At 42.8% G+C, this 24528-nt stretch overlaps 32 non-coding genes across 32 annotated transcripts; all 32 read right to left on the bottom strand.

Moving 5' to 3' along the window:
* Positions 1 to 181: 181 nt before the first annotated feature.
* TRNAL-UAG (transfer RNA leucine (anticodon UAG)) lies at positions 182 to 264 on the bottom strand. The gene has a single exon. It is a non-coding gene; the product is annotated as a tRNA-Leu (tRNA).
* Positions 265 to 1290: 1026 nt separating this feature from the next.
* TRNAL-AAG (transfer RNA leucine (anticodon AAG)) lies at positions 1291 to 1373 on the bottom strand. The gene has a single exon. It is a non-coding gene; the product is annotated as a tRNA-Leu (tRNA).
* A 189-nt stretch (positions 1374 to 1562) lies between these two features.
* Positions 1563 to 1645, bottom strand: TRNAL-CAG (transfer RNA leucine (anticodon CAG)). Its single transcript has one exon. It is a non-coding gene; the product is annotated as a tRNA-Leu (tRNA).
* Positions 1646 to 2277: 632 nt separating this feature from the next.
* TRNAL-UAG (transfer RNA leucine (anticodon UAG)) lies at positions 2278 to 2360 on the bottom strand. The gene has a single exon. It is a non-coding gene; the product is annotated as a tRNA-Leu (tRNA).
* A 1298-nt stretch (positions 2361 to 3658) lies between these two features.
* On the bottom strand, positions 3659 to 3741 carry TRNAL-CAG (transfer RNA leucine (anticodon CAG)). Its single transcript has one exon. It is a non-coding gene; the product is annotated as a tRNA-Leu (tRNA).
* Positions 3742 to 4373: 632 nt separating this feature from the next.
* On the bottom strand, positions 4374 to 4456 carry TRNAL-UAG (transfer RNA leucine (anticodon UAG)). The gene has a single exon. It is a non-coding gene; the product is annotated as a tRNA-Leu (tRNA).
* A 1026-nt stretch (positions 4457 to 5482) lies between these two features.
* On the bottom strand, positions 5483 to 5565 carry TRNAL-AAG (transfer RNA leucine (anticodon AAG)). Its single transcript has one exon. It is a non-coding gene; the product is annotated as a tRNA-Leu (tRNA).
* A 189-nt stretch (positions 5566 to 5754) lies between these two features.
* On the bottom strand, positions 5755 to 5837 carry TRNAL-CAG (transfer RNA leucine (anticodon CAG)). The gene has a single exon. It is a non-coding gene; the product is annotated as a tRNA-Leu (tRNA).
* A 632-nt stretch (positions 5838 to 6469) lies between these two features.
* On the bottom strand, positions 6470 to 6552 carry TRNAL-UAG (transfer RNA leucine (anticodon UAG)). The gene has a single exon. It is a non-coding gene; the product is annotated as a tRNA-Leu (tRNA).
* A 1026-nt stretch (positions 6553 to 7578) lies between these two features.
* Positions 7579 to 7661, bottom strand: TRNAL-AAG (transfer RNA leucine (anticodon AAG)). Its single transcript has one exon. It is a non-coding gene; the product is annotated as a tRNA-Leu (tRNA).
* A 188-nt stretch (positions 7662 to 7849) lies between these two features.
* TRNAL-CAG (transfer RNA leucine (anticodon CAG)) lies at positions 7850 to 7932 on the bottom strand. Its single transcript has one exon. It is a non-coding gene; the product is annotated as a tRNA-Leu (tRNA).
* Positions 7933 to 8564: 632 nt separating this feature from the next.
* TRNAL-UAG (transfer RNA leucine (anticodon UAG)) lies at positions 8565 to 8647 on the bottom strand. The gene has a single exon. It is a non-coding gene; the product is annotated as a tRNA-Leu (tRNA).
* Positions 8648 to 9945: 1298 nt separating this feature from the next.
* Positions 9946 to 10028, bottom strand: TRNAL-CAG (transfer RNA leucine (anticodon CAG)). The gene has a single exon. It is a non-coding gene; the product is annotated as a tRNA-Leu (tRNA).
* Positions 10029 to 10660: 632 nt separating this feature from the next.
* On the bottom strand, positions 10661 to 10743 carry TRNAL-UAG (transfer RNA leucine (anticodon UAG)). The gene has a single exon. It is a non-coding gene; the product is annotated as a tRNA-Leu (tRNA).
* A 1298-nt stretch (positions 10744 to 12041) lies between these two features.
* On the bottom strand, positions 12042 to 12124 carry TRNAL-CAG (transfer RNA leucine (anticodon CAG)). Its single transcript has one exon. It is a non-coding gene; the product is annotated as a tRNA-Leu (tRNA).
* A 632-nt stretch (positions 12125 to 12756) lies between these two features.
* On the bottom strand, positions 12757 to 12839 carry TRNAL-UAG (transfer RNA leucine (anticodon UAG)). The gene has a single exon. It is a non-coding gene; the product is annotated as a tRNA-Leu (tRNA).
* Positions 12840 to 13865: 1026 nt separating this feature from the next.
* Positions 13866 to 13948, bottom strand: TRNAL-AAG (transfer RNA leucine (anticodon AAG)). The gene has a single exon. It is a non-coding gene; the product is annotated as a tRNA-Leu (tRNA).
* A 189-nt stretch (positions 13949 to 14137) lies between these two features.
* TRNAL-CAG (transfer RNA leucine (anticodon CAG)) lies at positions 14138 to 14220 on the bottom strand. Its single transcript has one exon. It is a non-coding gene; the product is annotated as a tRNA-Leu (tRNA).
* Positions 14221 to 14852: 632 nt separating this feature from the next.
* TRNAL-UAG (transfer RNA leucine (anticodon UAG)) lies at positions 14853 to 14935 on the bottom strand. Its single transcript has one exon. It is a non-coding gene; the product is annotated as a tRNA-Leu (tRNA).
* A 1026-nt stretch (positions 14936 to 15961) lies between these two features.
* Positions 15962 to 16044, bottom strand: TRNAL-AAG (transfer RNA leucine (anticodon AAG)). Its single transcript has one exon. It is a non-coding gene; the product is annotated as a tRNA-Leu (tRNA).
* Positions 16045 to 16233: 189 nt separating this feature from the next.
* Positions 16234 to 16316, bottom strand: TRNAL-CAG (transfer RNA leucine (anticodon CAG)). The gene has a single exon. It is a non-coding gene; the product is annotated as a tRNA-Leu (tRNA).
* A 632-nt stretch (positions 16317 to 16948) lies between these two features.
* Positions 16949 to 17031, bottom strand: TRNAL-UAG (transfer RNA leucine (anticodon UAG)). Its single transcript has one exon. It is a non-coding gene; the product is annotated as a tRNA-Leu (tRNA).
* A 1027-nt stretch (positions 17032 to 18058) lies between these two features.
* On the bottom strand, positions 18059 to 18141 carry TRNAL-AAG (transfer RNA leucine (anticodon AAG)). The gene has a single exon. It is a non-coding gene; the product is annotated as a tRNA-Leu (tRNA).
* A 189-nt stretch (positions 18142 to 18330) lies between these two features.
* TRNAL-CAG (transfer RNA leucine (anticodon CAG)) lies at positions 18331 to 18413 on the bottom strand. The gene has a single exon. It is a non-coding gene; the product is annotated as a tRNA-Leu (tRNA).
* Positions 18414 to 19045: 632 nt separating this feature from the next.
* TRNAL-UAG (transfer RNA leucine (anticodon UAG)) lies at positions 19046 to 19128 on the bottom strand. Its single transcript has one exon. It is a non-coding gene; the product is annotated as a tRNA-Leu (tRNA).
* Positions 19129 to 20154: 1026 nt separating this feature from the next.
* Positions 20155 to 20237, bottom strand: TRNAL-AAG (transfer RNA leucine (anticodon AAG)). The gene has a single exon. It is a non-coding gene; the product is annotated as a tRNA-Leu (tRNA).
* A 189-nt stretch (positions 20238 to 20426) lies between these two features.
* TRNAL-CAG (transfer RNA leucine (anticodon CAG)) lies at positions 20427 to 20509 on the bottom strand. Its single transcript has one exon. It is a non-coding gene; the product is annotated as a tRNA-Leu (tRNA).
* Positions 20510 to 21141: 632 nt separating this feature from the next.
* Positions 21142 to 21224, bottom strand: TRNAL-UAG (transfer RNA leucine (anticodon UAG)). The gene has a single exon. It is a non-coding gene; the product is annotated as a tRNA-Leu (tRNA).
* A 1027-nt stretch (positions 21225 to 22251) lies between these two features.
* On the bottom strand, positions 22252 to 22334 carry TRNAL-AAG (transfer RNA leucine (anticodon AAG)). The gene has a single exon. It is a non-coding gene; the product is annotated as a tRNA-Leu (tRNA).
* A 189-nt stretch (positions 22335 to 22523) lies between these two features.
* TRNAL-CAG (transfer RNA leucine (anticodon CAG)) lies at positions 22524 to 22606 on the bottom strand. Its single transcript has one exon. It is a non-coding gene; the product is annotated as a tRNA-Leu (tRNA).
* Positions 22607 to 23238: 632 nt separating this feature from the next.
* On the bottom strand, positions 23239 to 23321 carry TRNAL-UAG (transfer RNA leucine (anticodon UAG)). The gene has a single exon. It is a non-coding gene; the product is annotated as a tRNA-Leu (tRNA).
* Positions 23322 to 24347: 1026 nt separating this feature from the next.
* TRNAF-AAA (transfer RNA phenylalanine (anticodon AAA)) lies at positions 24348 to 24430 on the bottom strand. Its single transcript has one exon. It is a non-coding gene; the product is annotated as a tRNA-Phe (tRNA).
* Between the last annotated feature and the right edge of the window lie 98 nt (positions 24431 to 24528).

The raw sequence follows: 24528 nt of genomic DNA, 5'->3' as shown, positions 1-24528 counted from the left end.
GGTCCTAAGCTCATTTGGTAAGGATTGCACTTTATCAGCAAGACTTTGTACAACAGAAATATATGAGAAACCAAAGCTCTCTTGACTAGACGAGGACGGAATAACGTCCCAGGTGAAGACGAACAGATGCAACTTCCATCAGATGTTATCCAGATGAAGAAGATTATATCTCCAAAAGTCATGTCAGAAGTGGGATTCGAACCCACACCTCCAGAGGAGACTGCGCACTAAACACAGCGCCTTAGACCACTCGGCCATCCTGACAGTGAAGAGTCCTAAGAAATGTATAAAAGTCACTCAGAAATTTCTGCGACCATGCAAGCTTGAAATAATTTCAACCTTCAAACACAAGGTGCAACTTTTTACACAGGACAATAAACACAGAAGATCACATATGAAAGCATTTCATTTCACAGGTGTACTGTTTTTATGCTTTTAGAATAACTTATACCTCTCAACAGCTATTTAGGGTTCTGTATCCTACTCACAAAATTACCTTGCCTGCGACCTCTCTCTTTATACACAAACAACTACTGCTCAGGAAGTAGGAAGGCAGAAGGTGGGGTAGTTTATGGAAATTTATGCTGTCAATGTGCCTTGCAGATTCATGCAGAATTTCTAGATCCTTGCTGGAAACAAGAGAGCAGGCCTTGTTTCAGATCAACTGTCCCTAGCAAGGAACGTCTGAGCACATCCATTCTTTTGCTCTCTAGCCCCTGGCTTGGGACTCACCCTCACTGGCTGAGGAGTGAAGTTCTGCATACCAACGTTGAATAGAAGGTATGTTTGTGATTGGTTTGAGATGGGTGGGAGGTCAAGAGCAGGGAAAAGCAAGTCACCTTCCCTTCTAGTCTCCTCTTCTATGCCTCCTTGCCGTTCACTCACTCTGTCTTTGTTTCATTCTCTCCTTCCTCAACACCCCATCTCACTCACTGGCTCTATCATTTGTGCTCTTTCCCCTTGCTCTTCATTTCATAGTGGAAACATCTCTTGAATGGATCATTAGAAAATAAGGTTACATAAAATTAAAAATCTACTTATTGGAAACCAAAAATATCACAAGACTGAATGTAAGTCATTTCTTCAATAAAAGGGATTTTTTAGGCACCCCCCAAAAAACACATAAAACACCACTAGTGCTAGAAGAATATTATACGAGCTTGAAGACAGAATTGGGCAAATTCATTTGCAGTTGAAACTGAAGTTTGGTACTTATTCAGATATTATATGCACTGCCAATTTTTAGCTGAGATTCTGAAGGAACGCAGAGACAAAATGGACTTAAAGTTTTGTCAGAAGTGGGATTTGAACCCACGCCTCCAGGAGAGACTGCGGCCTTAACGCAGCGCCTTAGACCACTCGGCCATCCTGACCACATGTTGCTTGTCCATCTACATAGTGAGAAAGATAGTGTGAACAAAAAAAACACACATCTTAGGCCATAAGTGGCTATAGCAAGAAAAAAACTCACTGCACTTTTCCAAAAAGACAACCATATAAGCCCATGTGAGGGAAATGATCTGATTTTCTCCCTCAAGAAAAAAGAAGATTAAACACAGGTTTGTCAGAAGTGGGATTTGAACCCACGCCTCCAGAAGAGACTGCGACCTGAACGCAGCGCCTTAGACCACTCGGCCATCCTGACTTGCGTTTGCAGCACCTTCCACAAGCCAGACAGCCATGCAAGTTTGGTACCGAAAAGGCATGCCCTCAATTTATTTATCCCATTATAAGCATTTCCAACAGATCTTTGAACAATCCATACAGAGCAGTACCTATGAAGAACTCTTTAGACCTTTAAAGCGTACAAAGAGAAAGTGCTATTCACCAGCCACTTGAACGGCCCAAAGCTGCTTTGAAATTGAGTCAACAGCCACATCTTGGCTGACTAAAGCAAATTCAACAAGGGAGCTCAATGTCACAACATAGGGTGGAATACGCAAATCTAAGCAGCCCCTGATCACAGCCCTGAGGACATTGCTGTAAGTGTGCTGGAGTACAGCTGTCTACCAGGTGCTTGGCATTCTTCCAAATTTGCATGGCCTGTCTGGCCAGGGAATACAAGAGCATGACTCTTCTAGATGAGCTCTTACATGGGTCCTAAGCTCATTTGGTAAGGATTGCACTTTATCAGCAAGACTTTGTACAACAGAAATATATGAGAAACCCAAGCTCTCTTGACTAGACGAGGACGGAATAACGTCCCAGGTTTAGACGAACAGATGCAACTTCCATCAGATGTTATCCTGATGAAGAAGATTATATCTCCAAAAGTCATGTCAGAAGTGGGATTCGAACCCATGCCTCCAGAGGAGACTGCGGCCTAAACACAGCGCCTTAGACCACTCGGCCATCCTGACAGTGAAGAGTCCTAAGAAATGTATAAAAGTCACTCAGAAATTTCTGCGTCCATGCAAGCTTGAAATAATTTCAACCTTCAAACACAAGGTGCAACTTTTTGCACAGGACAATAAACACAGAAGATCACATATGAAAGCATTTCATTTCACAGGTGTACTGTTTTTATGCTTTTAGAATAACTTATACCTCTCACCAGCTATTTAGGGTTCTGTATCCTACTCACAAAATTACCTTGCCTGCGACCTCTCTCTTTATACACAAACAACTACTGCTCAGGAAGTAGGAAGGCAGAAGGTGGGGCAGTTTATGCAAATTTATGCTGTCAATGTGCCTTGCAGATTCATGCAGAATTTCTAGTTCCTTGCTGGAAACAAGAGAGCAGGCCTTGTTTCAGATCAACTGTCCCTAGCAAGGAACGTCTGAGCACATCCATTCTTTTGCTCTCTAGCCCCTGGCTTGGGACTCACCCTCACTGGCTGAGAAGTGAAGTTCTGCATACCAACGTTGAATAGAAGGTATGTTTGTGATTGGTTTGAGATGGGTGGGAGGTCAAGAGCAGGGAAAAGCAAGTCACCTTCCCTTCTAGTCTCCTCTTCTATGCCTACCTGCCGTTCACTCACTCTGTCTTTGTTTCATTCTCTCCTTCCTCAACACCCCATCTCACTCACTGGCTCTATCATTTGTGCTCTTTCCCCTTGCTCTTCATTTCATAGTGGAAACATCTCTTGAATGGATCATTAGAAAATGAGGTTACATAAAATTAAAAATCTACTTATTGGAAACCAAAAATATCACACGACTGAATGTAATCCATTTCTTCAATAAAAGGGATTTTTTAGGCACCCCCCAAAAAACACATAAAACACCACTAGTGCTAGAAGAATATTATACGAGCTTGAAGACAGAATTGGGCAAATTCATTTGCAGTTGAAACTGAAGTTTGGTACTTATTCAGATATTATATGCACTGCCAATTTTTAGCTGAGATTCTGAAGGAACGCAGTGACAAAATGGACTTAAAGTTTTGTCAGAAGTGGTATTCGAACCCACGCCTCCAGGAGAGACTCCGGCCTTAATGCAGTGCCTTAGACCACTCGGCCATCCTGACCACAAGTTGCTTGTTCATCTACATAGTGAGAAAGATAGTGTGAACAAAAAAAACACACATCTTAGGCCATGAGTGGCTATAGCAAGAAAAAAACTCACTGCACTTTTCCAAAAAGACAACCATATAAGCCCATGTGAGGGAAATGATCTGATTTTCTCCCTCAAGAAAAAAGAAGATTAAACACAGGTTTGTCAGAAGTGGGATTTGAACCCACGCCTCCAGAAGAGACTGCGACCTGAACGCAGCGCCTTAGACCACTCGGCCATCCTGACTTGCATTTTCAGCACCTTCCACAAGCCAGACAGCCATGCAAGTTTGGTACCGAAAAGGCATGCCCTCAATTTATTTATCCCATTATAAGCATTTCCAACAGATCTTTGAACAATCCATACAGAGCAGTACCTATGAAGAACTCTTTAGACCTTTAAAGCGTACAAAGAGAAAGTGCTATTCACCAGCCACTTGAACGGCCCAAAGCTGCTTTGAAATTGAGTCAACAGCCACATCTTGGCTGACTAAAGCAAATTCAACAAGGGAGCTCAATCTCACAACATAGGGTGGAATACGCAAATCTAAGCAGCCCCTGATCACAGCCCTGAGGACATTGCTGTAAGTGTGCTGGAGTACAGCTGTCTACCAGGTGCTTGGCATTCTTCCAAATTTGCATGGCCTGTCTGGCCAGGGAATACAAGAGCATGACTCTTCTAGATGAGCTCTTACATGGGTCCTAAGCTCATTTGGTAAGGATTGCACTTTATCAGCAAGACTTTGTACAACAGAAATATATGAGAAACCAAAGCTCTCTTGACTAGACGAGGACGGAATAACGTCCCAGGTGAAGACGAACAGATGCAACTTCCATCAGATGTTATCCAGATGAAGAAGATTATATCTCCAAAAGTCATGTCAGAAGTGGGATTCGAACCCACACCTCCAGAGGAGACTGCGGCCTAAACACAGCGCCTTAGACCACTCGGCCATCCTGACAGTGAAGAGTCCTAAGAAATGTATAAAAGTCACTCAGAAATTTCTGCGACCATGCAAGCTTGAAATAATTTCAACCTTCAAACACAAGGTGCAACTTTCTACACAGGACAATAAACACAGAAGATCACATATGAAAGCATTTCATTTCACAGGTGTACTGTTTTTATGCTTTTAGAATAACTTATACCTCTCAACAGATATTTAGGGTTCTGTATCCTACTCACAAAATTACCTTGCCTGCGACCTCTCTCTTTATACACAAACAACTACTGCTCAGGAAGTAGGAAGGCAGAAGGTGGGGCAGTTTATGGAAATTTATGCTGTCAATGTGCCTTGCAGATTCATGCAGAATTTCTAGATCCTTGCTGGAAACAAGAGAGCAGGCCTTGTTTCAGATCAACTGTCCCTAGCAAGGAACGTCTGAGCACATCCATTCTTTTGCTCTCTAGCCCCTGGCTTGGGACTCACCCTCACTGGCTGAGGAGTGAAGTTCTGCATACCAACGTTGAATAGAAGGTATGTTTGTGATTGGTTTGAGATGGGTGGGAGGTCAAGAGCAGGGAAAAGCAAGTCACCTTCCCTTCTAGTCTCCTCTTCTATGCCTACCTGCCGTTCACTCACTCTGTCTTTGTTTCATTCTCTCCTTCCTCAACACCCCATCTCACTCACTGGCTCTATCATTTGTGCTCTTTCCCCTTGCTCTTCATTTCATAGTGGAAACATCTCTTGAATGGATCATTAGAAAATGAGGTTACATAAAATTAAAAATCTACTTATTGGAAACCAAAAATATCACAAGACTGAATGTAATCCATTTCTTCAATAAAAGGGATTTTTTAGGCACCCCCCAAAAAACACATAAAACACCACTAGTGCTAGAAGAATATTATACGAGCTTGAAGACAGAATTGGGCAAATTCATTTGCAGTTGAAACTGAAGTTTGGTACTTATTCAGATATTATATGCACTGCCAATTTTTAGCTGAGATTCTGAAGGAACGCAGTGACAAAATGGACTTAAAGTTTTGTCAGAAGTGGGATTCGAACCCACGCCTGCAGGAGAGACTGCGGCCTTAATGCAGTGCCTTAGACCACTCGGCCATCCTGACCACAAGTTGCTTGTTCATCTACATAGTGAGAAAGATAGTGTGAACAAAAAAAACACACATCTTAGGCCATGAGTGGCTATAGCAAGAAAAAAACTCACTGCACTTTTCCAAAAAGACAACCATATAAGCCCATGTGAGGGAAATGATCTGATTTTCTCCCTCAAGAAAAAAGAAGATTAAACACAGGTTTGTCAGAAGTGGGATTTGAACCCACGCCTCCAGAAGAGACTGCGACCTGAACACAGCGCCTTAGACCACTCGGCCATCCTGACTTGCATTTTCAGCACCTTCCACAAGCCAGACAGCCATGCAAGTATGGTACCGAAAAGGCATGCCCTCAATTTATTTATCCCATTATAAGCATTTCCAACAGATCTTTGAACAATCCATACAGAGCAGTACCTATGAAGAACTCTTTAGACCTTTAAAGCGTACAAAGAGAAAGTGCTATTCACCAGCCACTTGAACGGCCCAAAGCTGCTTTGAAATTGAGTCAACAGCCACATCTTGGCTGACTAAAGCAAATTCAACAAGGGAGCTCAATGTCACAACATAGGGTGGAATACGCAAATCTAAGCAGCCCCTGATCACAGCCCTGAGGACATTGCTGTAAGTGTGCTGGAGTACAGCTGTCTACCAGGTGCTTGGCATTCTTCCAAATTTGCATGGCCTGTCTGGCCAGGGAATACAAGAGCATGACTCTTCTAGATGAGCTCTTACATGGGTCCTAAGCTCATTTGGTAAGGATTGCACTTTATCAGCAAGACTTTGTACAACAGAAATATATGAGAAACCAAAGCTCTCTTGACTAGACGAGGACGGAATAACGTCCCAGGTGAAGACAAACAGATGCAACTTCCATCAGATGTTATCCAGATGAAGAAGATTATATCTCCAAAAGTCATGTCAGAAGTGGGATTCGAACCCACGCCTCCAGAGGAGACTGCGGCCTAAACACAGCGCCTTAGACCACTCGGCCATCCTGACAGTGAAAAGTCCTAAGAAATGTATAAAAGTCACTCAGAAATTTCTGCGACCATGCAAGCTTGAAATAATTTCAACCTTCAAACACAAGGTGCAACTTTTTACACAGGACAATAAACACAGAAGATCACATATGAAAGCATTTCATTTCACAGGTGTACTGTTTTTATGCTTTTAGAATAACTTATACCTCTCAACAGCTATTTAGGGTTCTGTATCCTACTCACAAAATTACCTTGCCTGCGACCTCTCTCTTTATACACAAACAACTACTGCTCAGGAAGTAGGAAGGCAGAAGGTGGGGCAGTTTATGGAAATTTATGCTGTTAATGTGCCTTGCAGATTCATGCAGAATTTCTAGATCCTTGCTGGAAACAAGAGAGCAGGCCTTGTTTCAGATCAACTGTCCCTAGCAAGGAACGTCTGAGCACATCCATTCTTTTGCTCTCTAGCCCCTGGCTTGGGACTCACCCTCACTGGCTGAGGAGTGAAGTTCTGCATACCAACGTTACATAGAAGGTATGTTTGTGATTGGTTTGAGATGGGTGGGAGGTCAAGAGCAGGGAAAAGCAAGTCACCTTCACTTCTAGTCTCCTCTTCTATGCCTACCTGCCGTTCACTCACTCTGTCTTTGTTTCATTCTCTCCTTCCTCAACACCCCATCTGACTCACTGGCTCTATCATTTGTGCTCTTTCCCCTTGCTCTTCATTTCATAGTGGAAACATCTCTTGAATGGATCATTAGAAAATAAGGTTACATAAAATTAAAAATCTACTTATTGGAAACCAAAAATATCACAAGACTGAATGTAAGCCATTTCTTCAATAAAAGGGATTTTTTAGGCACCCCACAAAAAACACATAAAACACCACTAGTGCTAGAAGAATATTATACGAGCTTGAAGACAGAATTGGGCAAATTCATTTGCAGTTGAAACTGAAGTTTGGTACTTATTCAGATATTATATGCACTGCCAATTTTTAGCTGAGATTCTGAAGGAACGCAGAGACAAAATGGACTTAAAGTTTTGTCAGAAGTGGGATTCGAACCCACGCCTCCAGGAGAGACTGCGGCCTTAACGCAGCGCCTTAGACCACTCGGCCATCCTGACCACATGTTGCTTGTTCATCTACATAGTGAGAAAGATAGTGTGAACAAAAAAAACACACATCTTAGGCCATGAGTGGCTATAGCAAGAAAAAAATTCACTGCACTTTTCCAAAAAGACAACCATATACGCCCATGTGAGGGAAATGATCTGATTTTCGCCCTCAAGAAAAAAAAAATTAAACACAGGTTTGTCAGAGGTGGGATTTGAACCCACGCCTCCAGAAGAGACTGCGACCTGAACGCAGCGCCTTAGACCACTCGGCCATCCTGACTTGCATTTGCAGCACCTTCCACAAGCCAGACAGCCATGCAAGTTTGGTACCGAAAAGGCATGCCCTCAATTTATTTATCCCATTATAAGCATTTCCAACAGATCTTTGAACAATCCATACAGAGCAGTACCTATGAAGAACTCTTTAGACCTTTAAAGCGTACAAAGAGAAAGTGCTATTCACCAGCCACTTGAACGGCCCAAAGCTGCTTTGAAATTGAGTCAAATGCCACATCTTGGCTGACTAAAGCAAATTCAACAAGGGAGCTCAATGTCACAACATAGGGTGGAATACGCAAATCTAAGCAGCCCCTGATCACAGCCCTGAGGACATTGCTGTAAGTGTGCTGGAGTACAGCTGTCTACCAGGTGCTTGGCATTCTTCCAAATTTGCATGGCCTGTCTGCCCAGGGAATACAAGAGCATGACTCTTCTAGATGAGCTCTTACATGGGTCCTAAGCTCATTTGGTAAGGATTGCACTTTATCAGCAAGACTTTTTACAACAGAAATATATGAGAAACCAAAGCTCTCTTGACTAGACGAGGACGGAATAACGTCCCAGGTGAAGACGAACAGATGCAACTTCCATCAGATGTTATCCAGATGAAGAAGATTATATCTCCAAAAGTCATGTCAGAAGTGGGATTCGAACCCACGCCTCCAGAGGAGACTGCGGCCTAAACACAGCGCCTTAGACCACTCGGCCATCCTGACAGTGAAGAGTCCTAAGAAATGTATAAAAGTCACTCAGAAATTTCTGCGACCATGCAAGCTTGAAATAATTTCAACCTTCAAACACAAGGTGCAACTTTTTGCACAGGACAATAAACACAGAAGATCACATATGAAAGCATTTCATTTCACAGGTGTACTGTTTTTATGCTTTTAGAATAACTTATACCTCTCACCAGCTATTTAGGGTTCTGTATCCTACTCACAAAATTACCTTGCCTGCGACCTCTCTCTTTATACACAAACAACTACTGCTCAGGAAGTAGGAAGGCAGAAGGTGGGGCAGTTTATGCAAATTTATGCTGTCAATGTGCCTTGCAGATTCATGCAGAATTTCTAGTTCCTTGCTGGAAACAAGAGAGCAGGCCTTGTTTCAGATCAACTGTCCCTAGCAAGGAACGTCTGAGCACATCCATTCTTTTGCTCTCTAGCCCCTGGCTTGGGACTCACCCTCACTGGCTGAGGAGTGAAGTTCTGCATACCAACGTTACATAGAAGGTATGTTTGTGATTGGTTTGAGATGGGTGGGAGGTCAAGAGCAGGGAAAAGCAAGTCACCTTCACTTCTAGTCTCCTCTTCTATGCCTACCTGCCGTTCACTCACTCTGTCTTTGTTTCATTCTCTCCTTCCTCAACACCCCATCTGACTCACTGGCTCTATCATTTGTGCTCTTTCCCCTTGCTCTTCATTTCATAGTGGAAACATCTCTTGAATGGATCATTAGAAAATAAGGTTACATAAAATTAAAAATCTACTTATTGGAAACCAAAAATATCACAAGACTGAATGTAAGCCATTTCTTCAATAAAAGGGATTTTTTAGGCACCCCCCAAAAAACACATAAAACACCACTAGTGCTAGAAGAATATTATACGAGCTTGAAGACAGAATTGGGCAAATTCATTTGCAGTTGAAACTGAAGTTTGGTACTTATTCAGATATTATATGCACTGCCAATTTTTAGCTGAGATTCTGAAGGAACGCAGAGACAAAATGGACTTAAAGTTTTGTCAGAAGTGGGATTCGAACCCACGCCTCCAGGAGAGACTGTGGCCTTAATGCAGTGCCTTAGACCACTCGGCCATCCTGACCACAAGTTGCTTGTTCATCTACATAGTGAGAAAGATAGTGTGAACAAAAAAAACACACATCTTAGGCCATGAGTGGCTATAGCAAGAAAAAAACTCACTGCACTTTTCCAAAAAGACAACCATATAAGCCCATGTGAGGGAAATGATCTGATTTTCTCCCTCAAGAAAAAAGAAGATTAAACACAAGTTTGTCAGAAGTGGGATTTGAACCCACGCCTCCAGAAGAGACTGCGACCTGAACACAGCGCCTTAGACCACTCGGCCATCCTGACTTGCATTTTCAGCACCTTCCACAAGCCAGACAGCCATGCAAGTTTGGTACCGAAAAGGCATGCCCTCAATTTATTTATCCCATTATAAGCATTTCCAACAGATCTTTGAACAATCCATACAGAGCAGTACCTATGAAGAACTCTTTAGACCTTTAAAGCGTACAAAGAGAAAGTGCTATTCACCAGCCACTTGAACGGCCCAAAGCTGCTTTGAAATTGAGTCAAATGCCACATCTTGGCTGACTAAAGCAAATTCAACAAGGGAGCTCAATGTCACAACATAGGGTGGAATACGCAAATCTAAGCAGCCCCTGATCACAGCCCTGAGGACATTGCTGTAAGTGTGCTGGAGTACAGCTGTCTACCAGGTGCTTGGCATTCTTCCAAATTTGCATGGCCTGTCTGGCCAGGGAATACAAGAGCATGACTCTTCTAGATGAGCTCTTACATGGGTCCTAAGCTCATTTGGTAAGGATTGCACTTTATCAGCAAGACTTTTTACAACAGAAATATATGAGAAACCAAAGCTCTCTTGACTAGACGAGGACGGAATAACGTCCCAGGTGAAGACGAACAGATGCAACTTCCATCAGATGTTATCCAGATGAAGAAGATTATATCTCCGAAAGTCATGTCAGAAGTGGGATTCAAACCCACGCCTCCAGAGGAGACTGCGGCCTAAACACAGCGCCTTAGACCACTCGGCCATCCTGACAGTGAAGAGTCCTAAGAAATGTATAAAAGTCACTCAGAAATTTCTGCGACCATGCAAGCTTGAAATAATTTCAACCTTCAAACACAAGGTGCAACTTTTTGCACAGGACAATAAACACAGAAGATCACATATGAAAGCATTTCATTTCACAGGTGTACTGTTTTTATGCTTTTAGAATAACTTATACCTCTCAACAGCTATTTAGGGTTCTGTATCCTACTCACAAAATTACCTTGCCTGCGACCTCTCTCTTTATACACAAACAACTACTGCTCAGGAAGTAGGAAGGCAGAAGGTGGGGCAGTTTATGGAAATTTATGCTGTCAATGTGCCTTGCAGATTCATGCAGAATTTCTAGATCCTTGCTGGAAACAAGAGAGCAGGCCTTGTTTCAGATCAACTGTCCCTAGCAAGGAACGTCTGAGCACATCCATTCTTTTGCTCTCTAGCCCCTGGCTTGGGACTCACCCTCACTGGCTGAGGAGTGAAGTTCTGCATACCAACGTTACATAGAAGGTATGTTTGTGATTGGTTTGAGATGGGTGGGAGGTCAAGAGCAGGGAAAAGCAAGTCACCTTCACTTCTAGTCTCCTCTTCTATGCCTACCTGCCGTTCACTCACTCTGTCTTTGTTTCATTCTCTCCTTCCTCAACACCCCATCTGACTCACTGGCTCTATCATTTGTGCTCTTTCCCCTTGCTCTTCATTTCATAGTGGAAACATCTCTTGAATGGATCATTAGAAAATGAGGTTACATAAAATTAAAAATCTACTTATTGGAAACCAAAAATATCACAAGACTGAATGTAATCCATTTCTTCAATAAAAGGGATTTTTTAGGCACCCCACAAAAAACACATAAAACACCACTAGTGCTAGAAGAATATTATACGAGCTTGAAGACAGAATTGGGCAAATTCATTTGCAGTTGAAACTGAAGTTTGGTACTTATTCAGATATTATATGCACTGCCAATTTTTAGCTGAGATTCTGAAGGAACGCAGTGACAAAATGGACTTAAAGTTTTGTCAGAAGTGGGATTCGAACCCACGCCTCCAGGAGAGACTCCGGCCTTAATGCAGTGCCTTAGACCACTCGGCCATCCTGACCACAAGTTGCTTGTTCATCTACATAGTGAGAAAGATAGTGTGAACAAAAAAAACACACATCTTAGGCCATGAGTGGCTATAGCAAGAAAAAAACTCACTGCACTTTTCCAAAAAGACAACCATATAAGCCCATGTGAGGGAAATGATCTGATTTTCTCCCTCAAGAAAAAAGAAGATTAAACACAGGTTTGTCAGAAGTGGGATTTGAACCCACGCCTCCAGAAGAGACTGCGACCTGAACGCAGCGCCTTAGACCACTCGGCCATCCTGACTTGCATTTTCAGCACCTTCCACAAGCCAGACAGCCATGCAAGTTTGGTACCGAAAAGGCATGCCCTCAATTTATTTATCCCATTATAAGCATTTCCAACAGATCTTTGAACAATCCATACAGAGCAGTACCTATGAAGAACTCTTTAGACCTTTAAAGCGTACAAAGAGAAAGTGCTATTCACCAGCCACTTGAACGGCCCAAAGCTGCTTTGAAATTGAGTCAACAGCCACATCTTGGCTGACTAAAGCAAATTCAACAAGGGAGCTCAATCTCACAACATAGGGTGGAATACGCAAATCTAAGCAGCCCCTGATCACAGCCCTGAGGACATTGCTGTAAGTGTGCTGGAGTACAGCTGTCTACCAGGTGCTTGGCATTCTTCCAAATTTGCATGGCCTGTCTGGCCAGGGAATACAAGAGCAGGACTCTTCTAGATGAGCTCTTACATGGGTCCTAAGCTCATTTGGTAAGGATTGCACTTTATCAGCAAGACTTTGTACAACAGAAATATATGAGAAACCAAAGCTCTCTTGACTAGACGAGGACGGAATAACGTCCCAGGTGAAGACGAACAGATGCAACTTCCATCAGATGTTATCCAGATGAAGAAGATTATATCTCCAAAAGTCATGTCAGAAGTGGGATTCGAACCCACACCTCCAGAGGAGACTGCGGCCTAAACACAGCGCCTTAGACCACTCGGCCATCCTGACAGTGAAGAGTCCTAAGAAATGTATAAAAGTCACTCAGAAATTTCTGCGACCAGGCAAGCTTGAAATAATTTCAACCTTCAAACACAAGGTGCAACTTTTTACACAGGACAATAAACACAGAAGATCACATATGAAAGCATTTCATTTCACAGGTGTACTGTTTTTATGCTTTTAGAATAACTTATACCTCTCAACAGCTATTTAGGGTTCTGTATCCTACTCACAAAATTACCTTGCCTGCGACCTCTCTCTTTATACACAAACAACTACTGCTCAGGAAGTAGGAAGGCAGAAGGTGGGGCAGTTTATGGAAATTTATGCTGTCAATGTGCCTTGCAGATTCATGCAGAATTTCTAGATCCTTGCTGGAAACAAGAGAGCAGGCCTTGTTTCAGATCAACTGTCCCTAGCAAGGAACGTCTGAGCACATCCATTCTTTTGCTCTCTAGCCCCTGGCTTGGGACTCACCCTCACTGGCTGAGGAGTGAAGTTCTGCATACCAACGTTACATAGAAGGTATGTTTGTGATTGGTTTGAGATGGGTGGGAGGTCAAGAGCAGGGAAAAGCAAGTCACCTTCACTTCTAGTCTCCTCTTCTATGCCTACCTGCCGTTCACTCACTCTGTCTTTGTTTCATTCTCTCCTTCCTCAACACCCCATCTGACTCACTGGCTCTATCATTTGTGCTCTTTCCCCTTGCTCTTCATTTCATAGTGGAAACATCTCTTGAATGGATCATTAGAAAATAAGGTTACATAAAATTAAAAATCTACTTATTGGAAACCAAAAATATCACAAGACTGAATGTAAGCCATTTCTTCAATAAAAGGGATTTTTTAGGCACCCCACAAAAAACACATAAAACACCACTAGTGCTAGAAGAATATTATACGAGCTTGAAGACAGAATTGGGCAAATTCATTTGCAGTTGAAACTGAAGTTTGGTACTTATTCAGATATTATATGCACTGCCAATTTTTAGCTGAGATTCTGAAGGAACGCAGAGACAAAATGGACTTAAAGTTTTGTCAGAAGTGGGATTCGAACCCACGCCTCCAGGAGAGACTGCGGCCTTAACGCAGCGCCTTAGACCACTCGGCCATCCTGACCACATGTTGCTTGTTCATCTACATAGTGAGAAAGATAGTGTGAACAAAAAAAACACACATCTTAGGCCATGAGTGGCTATAGCAAGAAAAAAATTCACTGCACTTTTCCAAAAAGACAACCATATACGCCCATGTGAGGGAAATGATCTGATTTTCTCCCTCAAGAAAAAAGAAGATTAAACACAGGTTTGTCAGAGGTGGGATTTGAACCCACGCCTCCAGAAGAGACTGCGACCTGAACGCAGCGCCTTAGACCACTCGGCCATCCTGACTTGCATTTGCAGCACCTTCCACAAGCCAGACAGCCATGCAAGTTTGGTACCGAAAAGGCATGCACTCAATGTATTTATCCCATTATAAGCATTTCCAACAGATCTTTGAACAATCCATACAGAGCAGTACCTATGAAGAACTCTTTAGACCTTTAAAGCGTACAAAGAGAAAGTGCTATTCACCAGCCACTTGAACGGCCCAAAGCTGCTTTGAAATTGAGTCAAATGCCACATCTTGGCTGACTAAAGCAAATTCAACAAGGGAGCTCAATGTCACAACATAGGGTGGAATACGCAAATCTAAGCAGCCCCTGATCACAGCCCTGAGGACATTGCTGTAAGTGTGCTGGAGTACAGCTGTCTACCAGGTGCTTGGCATTCTTCCAAATTTGCATGGCCTGTCTGGCCAGGGAATACAAGAGCATGACTCTTCTAGATGAGCTCTTACATGGGTCCTAAGCTCATTTGGTAAGGATTGCACTTTATCAGCAAGACTTTTTACAACAGAAATATATGAGAAACCAAAGCTCTCTTGACTAGACGAGGACGGAATAACGTCCCAGGTGAAGACGAACAGATGCAACTTCCATCAGATGTTATCCAGATGAAGAAGATTATATCTCCAAAAGTCATGTCAGAAGTGGGATTCGAACCCACGCCTCCAGAGGAGACTGCGGCCTAAACACAGCGCCTTAGACCACTCGGCCATCCTGACAGTGAAGAGTCCTAAGAAATGTATAAAAGTCACTCAGAAATTTCTGCGACCATGCAAGCTTGAAATAATTTCAACCTTCAAACACAAGGTGCAACTTTTTGCACAGGACAATAAACACAGAAGATCACATATGAAAGCATTTCATTTCACAGGTGTACTGTTTTTATGCTTTTAGAATAACTTATACCTCTCACCAGCTATTTAGGGTTCTGTATCCTACTCACAAAATTATCTTGCCTGCGACCTCTCTCTTTATACACAAACAACTATTGCTCAGGAAGTAGGAAGGCAGAAGGTGGGGCAGTTTATGCAAATTTATGCTGTCAATGTGCCTTGCAGATTCATGCAGAATTTCTAGATCCTTGCTGGAAACAAGAGAGCAGGCCTTGTTTCAGATCAACTGTCCCTAGCAAGGAACGTCTGAGCACATCCATTCTTTTGCTCTCTAGCCCCTGGCTTGGGACTCACCCTCACTGGCTGAGGAGTGAAGTTCTGCATACCAATGTTGCATAGAAGGTATGTTTGTGATTGGTTTGAGATGGGTGGGAGGTCAAGAGCAGGGAAAATCAAGTCACCTTCACGTCTAGTCTCCTCTTCTATGCCTATCTGCCGTTCACTCACTCTGTCTTTGTTTCATTCTCTCCTTCCTCAACACCCCATCTCACTCACTGGCTCTATCATTTGTGCTCTTTCCCCTTGTTCTTCATTTCATAGTGGAAACATCTCTTGAATGGATCATTAGAAAATGAGGTTACAGAAAATTAAAAATCTACTTATTGGAAACCAAAAATATCACAAGACTGAATGTAAGCCATTTCTTCAATAAAAGGGATTTTTTAGGCACCCCCCAAAAAACACATAAAACACCACTAGTGCTAGAAGAATATTATACGAGCTTGAAGACAGAATTGGGCAAATTCATTTGCAGTTGAAACTGAAGTTTGGTACTTATTCAGATATTATATGCACTGCCAATTTTTAGCTGAGATTCTGAAGGAACGCAGTGACAAAATGGACTTAAAGTTTTGTCTGAAGTGGGATTCGAACCCACGCCTCCAGGAGAGACTGCGGCCTTAACGCAGCGCCTTAGACCACTCGGCCATCCTGACCACATGTTGCTTGTCCATCTACATAGTGAGAAAGATAGTGTGAACAAAAAAAACACACATCTTAGGCCATAAGTGGCTATAGCAAGAAAAAAACTCACTGCACTTTTCCAAAAAGACAACCATATAAGCCCATGTGAGGGAAATGATCTGATTTTCTACCTCAAGAAAAAAGAAGATTAAACACAGGTTTGTCAGAAGTGGGATTTGAACCCACGCCTCCAGAAGAGACTGCGACCTGAACGCAGCGCCTTAGACCACTCGGCCATCCTGACTTGCGTTTGCAGCACCTTCCACAAGCCAGACAGCCATGCAAGTTTGGTACCGAAAAGGCATGCCCTCAATTTATTTATCCCATTATAAGCATTTCCAACAGATCTTTGAACAATCCATACAGAGCAGTACCTATGAAGAACTCTTTAGACCTTTAAAGCGTACAAAGAGAAAGTGCTATTCACCAGCCACTTGAACGGCCCAAAGCTGCTTTGAAATTGAGTCAACAGCCACATCTTGGCTGACTAAAGCAAATTCAACAAGGGAGCTCAATGTCACAACATAGGGTGGAATACGCAAATCTAAGCAGCCCCTGATCACAGCCCTGAGGACATTGCTGTAAGTGTGCTGGAGTACAGCTGTCTACCAGGTGCTTGGCATTCTTCCAAATTTGCATGGCCTGTCTGGCCAGGGAATACAAGAGCATGACTCTTCTAGATGAGCTCTTACATGGGTCCTAAGCTCATTTGGTAAGGATTGCACTTTATCAGCAAGACTTTGTACAACAGAAATATATGAGAAACCCAAGCTCTCTTGACTAGACGAGGACGGAATAACGTCCCAGGTTTAGACGAACAGATGCAACTTCCATCAGATGTTATCCTGATGAAGAAGATTATATCTCCAAAAGTCATGTCAGAAGTGGGATTCGAACCCACGCCTCCAGAGGAGACTGCGGCCTAAACACAGCGCCTTAGACCACTCGGCCATCCTGACAGTGGAGAGTCCTAAGAAATGTATAAAAGTCACTCAGAAATTTCTGCGTCCATGCAAGCTTGAAATAATTTCAACCTTCAAACACAAGGTGCAACTTTTTGCACAGGACAATAAACACAGAAGATCACATATGAAAGCATTTCATTTCACAGGTGTACTGTTTTTATGCTTTTAGAATAACTTATACCTCTCACCAGCTATTTAGGGTTCTGTATCCTACTCACAAAATTACCTTGCCTGCGACCTCTCTCTTTATACACAAACAACTACTGCTCAGGAAGTAGGAAGGCAGAAGGTGGGGCAGTTTATGCAAATTTATGCTGTCAATGTGCCTTGCAGATTCATGCAGAATTTCTAGTTCCTTGCTGGAAACAAGAGAGCAGGCCTTGTTTCAGATCAACTGTCCCTAGCAAGGAACGTCTGAGCACATCCATTCTTTTGCTCTCTAGCCCCTGGCTTGGGACTCACCCTCACTGGCTGAGAAGTGAAGTTCTGCATACCAACGTTGAATAGAAGGTATGTTTGTGATTGGTTTGAGATGGGTGGGAGGTCAAGAGCAGGGAAAAGCAAGTCACCTTCCCTTCTAGTCTCCTCTTCTATGCCTACCTGCCGTTCACTCACTCTGTCTTTGTTTCATTCTCTCCTTCCTCAACACCCCATCTCACTCACTGGCTCTATCATTTGTGCTCTTTCCCCTTGCTCTTCATTTCATAGTGGAAACATCTCTTGAATGGATCATTAGAAAATGAGGTTACATAAAATTAAAAATCCTACTTATTGGAAACCAAAAATATCACAAGACTGAATGTAAGCCATTTCTTCAATAAAAGGGATTTTTTAGGCACCCCCCAAAAAACACATAAAACACCACTAGTGCTAGAAGAATATTATACGAGCTTGAAGACAGAATTGGGCAAATTGATTTGCAGTTGAAACTGAAGTTTGGTACTTATTCAGATATTATATGCACTGCCAATTTTTAGCTGAGATTCTGAAGGAACGCAGTGACAAAATGGACTTAAAGTTTTGTCAGAAGTGGGATTCGAACCCACACCTCCAGGCGAGACTGCGGCCTTAACGCAGCGCCTTAGACCACTCGGCCATCCTGACCACATGTTGATTGTCCATATACATAGTGAGAAAGATAGTGTGAACAAAAAAAACACACATCTTAGGCCATAAGTGGCTATAGCAAGAAAAAAACTCACTGCACTTTTCCAAAAAGACAACCATATAAGCCCATGTGAGGGAAATGATCTGATTTTCTCCCTCAAGAAAAAAGAAGATTAAACACAGGTTTGTCAGAAGTGGGATTTGAACCCACGCCTCCATAAGAGACTGCGACCTGAACGCAGCGCCTTAGACCACTCGGCCATCCTGACTTGCATTTGCAGCACCTTCCACAAGCCAGACAGCCATGCAAGTTTGGTACCGAAAAGGCATGCCCTCAATTTATTTATCCCATTATATGCATTTCTAACAGATCTTTGAACAATCCATACAGAGCAGTACCTATGAAGAACTCTTTAGACCTTTAAAGCGTACAAAGAGAAAGTGCTATTCACCAGCCACTTGAACGGCCCAAAGCTGCTTTGAAATTGAGTCAAATGCCACATCTTGGCTGACTAAAGCAAATTCAACAAGGGAGCTCAATGTCACAACATAGGGTGGAATACGCAAATCTAAGCAGCCCCTGATCACAGCCCTGAGGACATTGCTGTAAGTGTGCTGGAGTACAGCTGTCTACCAGGTGCTTGGCATTCTTCCAAATTTGCATGGCCTGTCTGGCCAGGGAATACAAGAGCATGACTCTTCTAGATGAGCTCTTACATGGGTCCTAAGCTCATTTGGTAAGGATTGCACTTTATCAGCAAGACTTTTTACAACAGAAATATATGAGAAACCAAAGCTCTCTTGACTAGACGAGGACGGAATAACGTCCCAGGTGAAGACGAACAGATGCAACTTCCATCAGATGTTATCCAGATGAAGAAGATTATATCTCCAAAAGTCATGTCAGAAGTGGGATTCGAACCCACGCCTCCAGAGGAGACTGCGGCCTAAACACAGCGCCTTAGACCACTCGGCCATCCTGACAGTGAAGAGTCCTAAGAAATGTATAAAAGTCACTCAGAAATTTCTGCGACCATGCAAGCTTGAAATAATTTCAACCTTCAAACACAAGGTGCAACTTTTTGCACAGGACAATAAACACAGAAGATCACATATGAAAGCATTTCATTTCACAGGTGTACTGTTTTTATGCTTTTAGAATAACTTATACCTCTCACCAGCTATTTAGGGTTCTGTATCCTACTCACAAAATTATCTTGCCTGCGACCTCTCTCTTTATACACAAACAACTATTGCTCAGGAAGTAGGAAGGCAGAAGGTGGGGCAGTTTATGCAAATTTATGCTGTCAATGTGCCTTGCAGATTCATGCAGAATTTCTAGATCCTTGCTGGAAACAAGAGAGCAGGCCTTGTTTCAGATCAACTGTCCCTAGCAAGGAACGTCTGAGCACATCCATTCTTTTGCTCTCTAGCCCCTGGCTTGGGACTCACCCTCACTGGCTGAGGAGTGAAGTTCTGCATACCAATGTTGCATAGAAGGTATGTTTGTGATTGGTTTGAGATGGGTGGGAGGTCAAGAGCAGGGAAAATCAAGTCACCTTCACGTCTAGTCTCCTCTTCTATGCCTATCTGCCGTTCACTCACTCTGTCTTTGTTTCATTCTCTCCTTCCTCAACACCCCATCTCACTCACTGGCTCTATCATTTGTGCTCTTTCCCCTTGTTCTTCATTTCATAGTGGAAACATCTCTTGAATGGATCATTAGAAAATGAGGTTACAGAAAATTAAAAATCTACTTATTGGAAACCAAAAATATCACAAGACTGAATGTAAGCCATTTCTTCAATAAAAGGGATTTTTTAGGCACCCCCCAAAAAACACATAAAACACCACTAGTGCTAGAAGAATATTATACGAGCTTGAAGACAGAATTGGGCAAATTCATTTGCAGTTGAAACTGAAGTTTGGTACTTATTCAGATATTATATGCACTGCCAATTTTTAGCTGAGATTCTGAAGGAACGCAGTGACAAAATGGACTTAAAGTTTTGTCAGAAGTGGGATTCGAACCCACGCCTCCAGGAGAGACTGCGGCCTTAACGCAGCGCCTTAGACCACTCGGCCATCCTGACCACATGTTGCTTGTCCATCTACATAGTGAGAAAGATAGTGTGAACAAAAAAAACACACATCTTAGGCCATAAGTGGCTATAGCAAGAAAAAAACTCACTGCACTTTTCCAAAAAGACAACCATATAAGCCCATGTGAGGGAAATGATCTGATTTTCTACCTCAAGAAAAAAGAAGATTAAACACAGGTTTGTCAGAAGTGGGATTTGAACCCACGCCTCCAGAAGAGACTGCGACCTGAACGCAGCGCCTTAGACCACTCGGCCATCCTGACTTGCGTTTGCAGCACCTTCCACAAGCCAGACAGCCATGCAAGTTTGGTACCGAAAAGGCATGCCCTCAATTTATTTATCCCATTATAAGCATTTCCAACAGATCTTTGAACAATCCATACAGAGCAGTACCTATGAAGAACTCTTTAGACCTTTAAAGCGTACAAAGAGAAAGTGCTATTCACCAGCCACTTGAACGGCCCAAAGCTGCTTTGAAATTGAGTCAACAGCCACATCTTGGCTGACTAAAGCAAATTCAACAAGGGAGCTCAATGTCACAACATAGGGTGGAATACGCAAATCTAAGCAGCCCCTGATCACAGCCCTGAGGACATTGCTGTAAGTGTGCTGGAGTACAGCTGTCTACCAGGTGCTTGGCATTCTTCCAAATTTAAATGGCCTGTCTGGCCAGGGAATACAAGAGCATGACTCTTCTAGATGAGCTCTTACATGGGTCCTAAGCTCATTTGGTAAGGATTGCACTTTATCAGCAAGACTTTGTACAACAGAAATATATGAGAAACCCAAGCTCTCTTGACTAGACGAGGACGGAATAACGTCCCAGGTTTAGACGAACAGATGCAACTTCCATCAGATGTTATCCTGATGAAGAAGATTATATCTCCAAAAGTCATGTCAGAAGTGGGATTCGAACCCACGCCTCCAGAGGAGACTGCGGCCTAAACACAGCGCCTTAGACCACTCGGCCATCCTGACAGTGGAGAGTCCTAAGAAATGTATAAAAGTCACTCAGAAATTTCTGCGTCCATGCAAGCTTGAAATAATTTCAACCTTCAAACACAAGGTGCAACTTTTTGCACAGGACAATAAACACAGAAGATCACATATGAAAGCATTTCATTTCACAGGTGTACTGTTTTTATGCTTTTAGAATAACTTATACCTCTCACCAGCTATTTAGGGTTCTGTATCCTACTCACAAAATTACCTTGCCTGCGACCTCTCTCTTTATACACAAACAACTACTGCTCAGGAAGTAGGAAGGCAGAAGGTGGGGCAGTTTATGCAAATTTATGCTGTCAATGTGCCTTGCAGATTCATGCAGAATTTCTAGTTCCTTGCTGGAAACAAGAGAGCAGGCCTTGTTTCAGATCAACTGTCCCTAGCAAGGAACGTCTGAGCACATCCATTCTTTTGCTCTCTAGCCCCTGGCTTGGGACTCACCCTCACTGGCTGAGAAGTGAAGTTCTGCATACCAACGTTGAATAGAAGGTATGTTTGTGATTGGTTTGAGATGGGTGGGAGGTCAAGAGCAGGGAAAAGCAAGTCACCTTCCCTTCTAGTCTCCTCTTCTATGCCTACCTGCCGTTCACTCACTCTGTCTTTGTTTCATTCTCTCCTTCCTCAACACCCCATCTCACTCACTGGCTCTATCATTTGTGCTCTTTCCCCTTGCTCTTCATTTCATAGTGGAAACATCTCTTGAATGGATCATTAGAAAATGAGGTTACATAAAATTAAAAATCCTACTTATTGGAAACCAAAAATATCACAAGACTGAATGTAAGCCATTTCTTCAATAAAAGGGATTTTTTAGGCACCCCCCAAAAAACACATAAAACACCACTAGTGCTAGAAGAATATTATACGAGCTTGAAGACAGAATTGGGCAAATTGATTTGCAGTTGAAACTGAAGTTTGGTACTTATTCAGATATTATATGCACTGCCAATTTTTAGCTGAGATTCTGAAGGAACGCAGTGACAAAATGGACTTAAAGTTTTGTCAGAAGTGGGATTCGAACCCACACCTCCAGGAGAGACTGCGGCCTTAACGCAGCGCCTTAGACCACTCGGCCATCCTGACCACATGTTGCTTGTCCATATACATAGTGAGAAAGATAGTGTGAACAAAAAAAACACACATCTTAGGCCATAAGTGGCTATAGCAAGAAAAAAACTCACTGCACTTTTCCAAAAAGACAACCATATAAGCCCATGTGAGGGAAATGATCTGATTTTCTCCCTCAAGAAAAAAGAAGATTAAACACAGGTTTGTCAGAAGTGGGATTTGAACCCACGCCTCCAGAAGAGACTGCGACCTGAACACAGCGCCTTAGACCACTCGGCCATCCTGACTTGCATTTGCAGCACCTTCCACAAGCCAGACAGCCATGCAAGTTTGGTACCGAAAAGGCATGCCCTCAATTTATTTATCCCATTATAAGCATTTCCAACAGATCTTTGAACAATCCATACAGAGCAGTACCTATGAAGAACTCTTTAGACCTTTAAAGCGTACAAAGAGAAAGTGCTATTCACCAGCCACTTGAACGGCCCAAAGCTGCTTTGAAATTGAGTCAACAGCCACATCTTGGCTGACTAAAGCAAATTCAACAAGGGAGCTCAATGTCACAACATAGGGTGGAATACGCAAATCTAAGCAGCCCCTGATCACAGCCCTGAGGACATTGCTGTAAGTGTGCTGGAGTACAGCTGTCTACCAGGTGCTTGGCATTCTTCCAAATTTGCATGGCCTGTCTGGCCAGGGAATACAAGAGCATGACTCTTCTAGATGAGCTCTTACATGGGTCCTAAGCTCATTTGGTAAGGATTGCACTTTATCAGCAAGACTTTGTACAACAGAAATATATGAGAAACCCAAGCTCTCTTGACTAGACGAGGACGGAATAACGTCCCAGGTGAAGACGAACAGATGCAACTTCCATCAGATGTTATCCTGATGAAGAAGATTATATCTCCAAAAGTCATGTCAGAAGTGGGATTCGAACCCACGCCTCCAGAGGAGACTGCAGCCTAAACACAGCGCCTTAGACCACTCGGCCATCCTGACAGTGGAGAGTCTTAAGAAATGTATAACAGTCACTCAGAAATTTCTGCGTCCATGCAAGCTTGAAATAATTTCAACCTTCAAACACAAGGTGCAAATTTTTGCACAGGACAATAAACACAGAAGATCACATATGAAAGCATTTCATTTCACAGGTGTACTGTTTTTATGCTTTTAGAATAACGTATACCTCTCACCAGCTATTTAGGGTTCTGTATCCTACTCACAAAATTACCTTGCCTGCGACCTCTCTCTTTATACACAAACAACTACTGCTCAGGAAGTAGGAAGGCAGAAGGTGGGGCAGTTTATGCAAATTTATGCTGTCAATGTGCCTTGCAGATTCATGCAGAATTTCTAGTTCCTTGCTGGAAACAAGAGAGCAGGCCTTGTTTCAGATCAACTGTCCCTAGCAAGGAACGTCTGAGCACATCCATTCTTTTGCTCTCTAGCCCCTGGCTTGGGACTCACCCTCACTGGCTGAGGAGTGAAGTTCTGCATACCAACGTTGAATAGAAGGTATGTTTGTGATTGGTTTGAGATGGGTGGGAGGTCAAGAGCAGGGAAAAGCAAGTCACCTTCCCTTCTAGTCTCCTCTTCTATGCCTACCTGCCGTTCACTCACTCTGTCTTTGTTTCATTCTCTCCTTCCTCAACATCCCATCTCACTCACTGGCTCTATCATTTGTGCTCTTTCCCCTTGCTCTTCATTTCATAGTGGAAACATCTCTTGAATGGATCATTAGAAAATGAGGTTACATAAAATTAAAAATCTACTTATTGGAAACCAAAAATATCACAAGACTGAATGTAAGCCATTTCTTCAATAAAAGGGATTTTTTAGGCACCCCCCAAAAAACACATAAAACACCACTAGTGCTAGAAGAATATTATACGAGCTTGAAGACAGAATTGGGCAAATTCATTTGCAGTTGAAACTGAAGTTTGGTACTTATTCAGATATTATATGCACTGCCAATTTTTAGCTGAGATTCTGAAGGAACGCAGAGACAAAATGGACTTAAAGTTTTGTCACAAGTGGGATTCGAACCCACGCCTCCAGGAGAGACTGCGGCTTTAATGCAGTGCCTTAGACCACTCGGCCATCCTGACCACAAGTTGCTTGTTCATCTACATAGTGAGAAAGATAGTGTGAACAAAAAAACACACATCTTAGGCCATGAGTGGCTATAGCAAGAAAAAAACTCACT

This window comes from Lissotriton helveticus, chromosome 8, assembly GCF_964261635.1.
Source record: "Lissotriton helveticus chromosome 8, aLisHel1.1, whole genome shotgun sequence".
NCBI lineage: Eukaryota > Metazoa > Chordata > Amphibia > Caudata > Salamandridae > Lissotriton > Lissotriton helveticus.
This window is presented reverse-complemented; position numbering and strand designations above follow the sequence as displayed.